The sequence below is a fragment of the Calypte anna genome, chromosome 10 (assembly GCF_003957555.1).
Source record: "Calypte anna isolate BGI_N300 chromosome 10, bCalAnn1_v1.p, whole genome shotgun sequence".
NCBI classification, from domain to species: domain Eukaryota; kingdom Metazoa; phylum Chordata; class Aves; order Apodiformes; family Trochilidae; genus Calypte; species Calypte anna.
In genome coordinates this window covers 12,636,396-12,642,208 of record NC_044256.1, presented here as the reverse complement: position 1 = coordinate 12,642,208, position 5,813 = coordinate 12,636,396, and the positions used below count along the sequence as shown (strand labels likewise).

The window sequence follows — 5,813 nt, the reverse complement described above, 5'->3', positions numbered from 1 at the left end:
CCAGGCTGGACAGCCATTTATTTCTCCCTAACCCCTGTACTGTGCATCCACTCTAGGGTGGACCACCACCTGAGCTGAGAGATCCTCAGCCTCCCTCTGGGCATAAGAGTTACTCATCATTTTTCACCAACAAAGAAGTACCTATAACCCCAAGGAGTGAACAGCTAGAAGTGTTTAATTTAGTCTGCCCCTCACTCTCTCTTTTTGGACAAACCTTTAATAACCTAGGGGTGAGAAGAGATGAAAGCAACACAGTAAAAGCCAACTCAAAATACAAAATAAGTCTATTCCTGGAGTGACAACTTCTAAATTTCCTTGGCCAGCCCTCAAAGATTCTTGCAGAGACCAGGAGCCCTTATCTGATGGAATTCAACACTAGTAACTTCAAAGTCTTGCTCTGCAGGCTTGATTGGGAAACCAATCCATAATACACAGTTATTAGATCAGCTCTTGCCATCCAGAAAACTGTGGATGGTCATGTGCAAGTGTCAGCTTGGTGTTCGTCAACAAATGAAAGGAATAAGACAGAAGCAATCCTCCAAGAAGCAGAGAATAAAAGACATCTTCATGTCTGTCACTACAGACTTACTATGGTATCCCAATTTTTGTTTTTTAAACTTTATTCTTCTTCTAATCTCAAAAAAGCCACTGGGGACAAGGGAATTTTAGAAGAAAACAGTGATTATAGACACAAAATGTTACTAACATTGCAAGAGTCTAAGATACTCTTACAAACTGGGGGGAAAAAAAAAAGGTGATTTAGATGGGAATACAGTATCACAAAACAGTCTAGAGTTAAATACTCTTCTCAGTGCTAAAACAGTTCTTCAAAGCACAACTAAGATGACTCAATTTTGAGCCAGGTTACCATTAGCAATTCATAGTCCCCATCCAAAAGTCCACTTAATGATGCTCACAGAAGGAAAAATAACATGAATTGTACAATATTTCCCACCACCACCTCAGCTAGAGAACAAACCAGGCTGATTTACTGTTTCTACCAGATGGTGTGAGCCAAGAGGCTCCCACAGAGCAGTAACTAGAATCTAAAGCTGCCCTAAAGATACCATGCAAATTGAAATTGGAGATTGTGTGAAGATGTCACCTGCTCACCCTTGCCATATAAACAAGCCTCTGGATGGGAGCCAGCCCCAGGGGCACAGGGTACTTACTGCATGTAAACGGAGACGTGATTGAACGTGCATTTTTCTAGTTCAGGATTTTTTTTCCAGAAAACATAGGGATGCTGACAATTTTCCCACTCTCTCCTCTGTCAGTGCAGTGTAGGGCACAGAGAATAAAGTGGATCAGAAAAATCTATACCTTCTTACTGACTTTCTTCATGTGTATTTAACCATCATCATAAGCGGCAAGTTCACGACAAGATGAATCGTGTATCGGTTTGGGTTAGAAGGGACCTTAAAGACCATCTAGTTCCAACCCATAAACAACGAGCAGCTAAACACATCGGCTTCCCTAACACAGACCCTGCCTGCTGGGTAAACCCAGGTACTCAGAGGCTGTTCCTGGGGAAAAGAAGAGACTACATAGCAGAGGATGGTTTCGATCCATCGACCTCTGGGTTATGGGCCCAGCACGCTTCCGCTGCGCCACTCTGCTGCTCTGTGCTGCAGGGCCTGTGCCAGGCTCCTCCTCTAAAGCAGATTTCATCTCTGCCTCGCAGCTCTTCTGAGCACATTGCCAGACTTGCAGAATCCCCATCAAGACCAGGCTTACAGAAGGGACACAATCAGTGTTTCCCTATAACATGTTCTGTTCCATTCTAGGATTTTCATACAAGTAACTTAATACAGAGAGGCCACTCACCCTTTGAAATATAAAGCCATTTCTCACTCGCTCTTTCAAGTTTAAAATGCTAGTTTTTGCCAGAAACTGTTCAGTAATTTTCACCAAATGGAGAACTTGGCCTCCCAAGCCCACAAGAAGCTGTGTTCTCCCCTCCACATCTATAGTGTAACACTGAACCTCACATTTTAAACCAATACTTTTCTGTATTATTTTTCACGTTGTGAACATAGTCCTTCTTGAGGCCTTTATGTTGGAAAAATATTATTGCAACCAAAGCTTGTGTCCACTGGTGTGAGACAACAGTGAGACAAATACCCATACTAGCAGAACTGAATGCCCTCCTCTTTTACAGAGAAAAAAAGATGAGCACAGGAGCATGGTAATCATTACCTGACAGATGTAGGTCATAGGAAAATCAGCTCTGAGACTTGGAGAATTGCAACATACTAGTCTAAAGAGAATGGGAAGTAAATGTTTCAAATACTGTTACAAAACTTGATAATTTGATACTAACTGTCCCCCTTCAGCACCAGGATAATCTAAGGATTACTTGAAATCACCACTCCACTGCTCCAGGACTGGCCCTATGGACCAAACTTCAGCATAACTTTGCTCCCCCTAAGATAATCTGCACCATACACCTATTTTCTATGTTTGACTTCTTCCAGGGAAAAGCAGCTGTCCTGCCTTGGATGGCAACAGGCTTTTAAGGTTTCCACGAGTCATTATATTAATAAGTCTTATTGTTGTTTTGAGGAGATGTGGCAGGGGAACAAGAGTGGCACTAGTAGGTGACAGGAGCAGTGTGTTGAACTGTACCTCTCTGACTGGCAGTCTCCCGAGTCACAGACCTCAGGAAGAGGCACTGAAGTATCATATGGGTTTACTCCTTCAGCTTCCCACCCCATTAAAACATTCTGCAAAGGTGTGGTGTTTGAAGAGGGGAAAGCATCACTTCTTGAATCTTTGCACCACTTACCACTGGGTTGACAATGCTTGATTAAAAACTACAATTTCAAATGAGATGCATTTGCTTGCCTGCATTCTAGAGTGAAGATATTTTACAGACATGTGGTATAATCTTTCAGAGTGCTATTCAGCTTTTTGGTTGCAGAAAAATATTCTGCTGTCACTTGCAGCTGAAACTATGAGAAGATTATTTTAACAGTCTCAAAGCTACTTATTACTGTGGAAGAGACAGAAAGCAGGCATATCTGTAAGAGAACAAGATCCAACAATACAAAAACACAGACACATGACATGGAAGACAGCTGTGCAAAATAAAATTAGCAATGCTCTTGCTGGTCAGAGCACATCCTGCAATGTTAACTAGAAACCAAGTGATACTATTATGCTTTTGTTATGTGACCTTGTCAGAACTTCACTTGGCTGGAGAGGGTTCTGTAATTTTATTCTTCCATTTCAACCCTGGAGCCAAGTATCACTTAGATACATTTATTTTCCCAGCATGACATTTTAGGAAGTTGTAATTTTATTCAATACATGAAGTTGTTCATCTGTTCTCTGAAAAGAACCTCTATCCAAACTTGTCCTTTGTACATCCAAACAGTAAGTAAAATAATTGCAATGAGAAAGCATTTAATTATCACCAATTCAGACCACAATCTCTGTTAGAAAATCCTAATGAATAGCCCAATTATACTACAGGATTCCCTATGTTCTAAACTATATTTTGATCACAACATCTACATTCAAAACCTTCCTGACCATTCTTGAAAGTGCTGCAATTGCTATAGTGTGGGGTGCAATTTTAATTTTCTTTCAAGAGGAATTTCTAAACATACACATTTGCAGTTTAATCCTGCTGAAATACTGGGAGACAGAGCCATGAGGACCCACATCCTTGCTCTTACTGTATCTACATACCCTAGCACTACTTTCTGCTTACCTGGTTAATAGCTATTTTTATTTCTAGGGAAGCTGCTTTATTGTTTAAACCATTGCATGGTGTTTCCTGATCATGCTTCCAGTTGCCCATGGAGCAATCTAGAGCTGTAGCTAAACTTATCATTCCCCTGCATTCATTAGAGGAGTGTTTGAAAGGCACTGGCTTGAAAACACCTAAAAGAGGTTTATAAAACTAAGGGACAACAGCCACAGATGCAGCACTTAGCATTACATTTTAAGAACTCAAACTGTTCTCAGCACCAGAACCAGTACCAAAGAGGGGACAAAGAACAACTGCATCCAGTCAAACAGTAATATTTCCATGAGCAAACAATGAGCTCTTGTAAAGGAGGGGTCCTGGCCTACATTAGACAAAGTATCAACAGCAGGTTGAGGGAGGCAAAAACCTTCCCCTCTATTCAGCCCTGCAAAGAGGGCCAAACTGGACTCTTTTCCGTAGTACCCACTGGACAAGAGGTATTGCAAACAAAGTAAAACGTCAACTTGTGTTTGAAATCAGGAAACACTTTTTTACTGTGATGATGACCAAGCACTGGCACAGGCTGGCTGAGGGAGTTGTAGATTCTCCAACTGGCCCACACACAGATAAAGTCTTGGATTGACATCTCCCGGGTAAATACAATGAGTTCTGAATTTTCCTGACCCTTACTTGGAAAAGTCAACCTCACACAATTTCCACACCCACTCTAATATCAGGATGTGATGCCAGCCATATGTGTCTGACTACATATCTGCTTCAACAATAACAATCTAAACTGTGACTTTTAGCATCTGTCTTCATTCTGTCAGGAATTAATTTCTCCCTCAAGATCTGACACTTGCATGGGATCAGATGCTAAATACTTTGTCATGTCTCTTCTCCCTGATAGCATCCTGACTGCAACATTGGTGAAGCTGCAAAGAAGACAACTTCATCTCATTCCTGCCTTACTCCCAATCTAGAATTGACTGAAGCTGAAGTCATATACGAGTCCCCGGGACTCTTCTCCAGAATCATGATGGGTAGGGGACTCTTTACACCAACCTAGCACAGAAATCATGGTGATACAGATCCTTGAGGAACACACACAGAGAATCCAGCACCTGGTAATTGTAGCTACACTGCCATGAGCACCCAGGTATCCTTCATGCAGCTCTGCACTGGGAGGTTGGCATTTTTTCTTTGTGGGCTTCAGCTTGAACACAGGGAGTCTGAAAATAAGTGCATATGCTTTAAACCACCACATTGAAAAGGAAAGTTTCCATCTTCACTCCAAATTGATACTTTCCAGATAGATTTTTATCTTATGTACATTGGGAGCTTTTGGTCTCCTGGAGACAGTTTTTTTATTATTATATAAATGTATTTTTCTTCAGTGCACAGAAGTGCTTGAAATAAATCTGCTCCATTAACATGAATGTTTGCTTAAGTGGATGCTATTGCAATGAATTATCTTTCTTTAGCCTCAGCTGCCTCCCAATGGATTTCTCCCCTTTCTTACCGGGAATTTAACAGCAGTCTCTCCAGTCCAACAGAACTGACAAACTACTTACTTAGACAAGTGAGGCTCCATGCTGTGTGACTCCCAGAACTTCCTATTCTTCACAAACAACATTTCTTTTAAAAAGGTGCAGAGAGTTTGTTTCCATATGCTCACAATTTCTCAGTACTGCTGTTCTTACAAACCAGTAAATGAATGCCTCCAGCTAGCAGTAACATTTCTATCAATGTAACAGCCCAGCCCACAGGGATCTAATTTACTGAAACTGGTTAAGTGCTACACAAACATCATCTAGAGAGATTAATTGGCTGTTAAAGTTTGATTGCTTTGCAATCCCTTGGTGATGGTTGGAAAATGAAAAAGTGATCTTTTGTCATTACGTAAATACCTTAAGGTATAGTATATGTGCAGGGCTTTATTTACATTTTCTAAACACAGCAAGGCTTCAGTGGGAAGGAGAGACATGACCTATTTATTTATACTGAAGTTTATTTAGTATATTCATTATGGATGACATTTTCCTGAAGTTTACTTCTAAATAAAGCCTTCCCAGGCTGTAATTAATCCAAATTAAAACACATTTATGCTGATCAT

The 5,813-nt window shown here is 40.8% G+C and overlaps 1 non-coding gene across 1 annotated transcript; it reads right to left on the bottom strand.

Moving 5' to 3' along the window:
• Positions 1-1,548: 1,548 nt before the first annotated feature.
• Positions 1,549-1,620, bottom strand: TRNAM-CAU. The gene has a single exon. It is a non-coding gene; the product is annotated as a tRNA-Met (tRNA).
• Between the last annotated feature and the right edge of the window lie 4,193 nt (positions 1,621-5,813).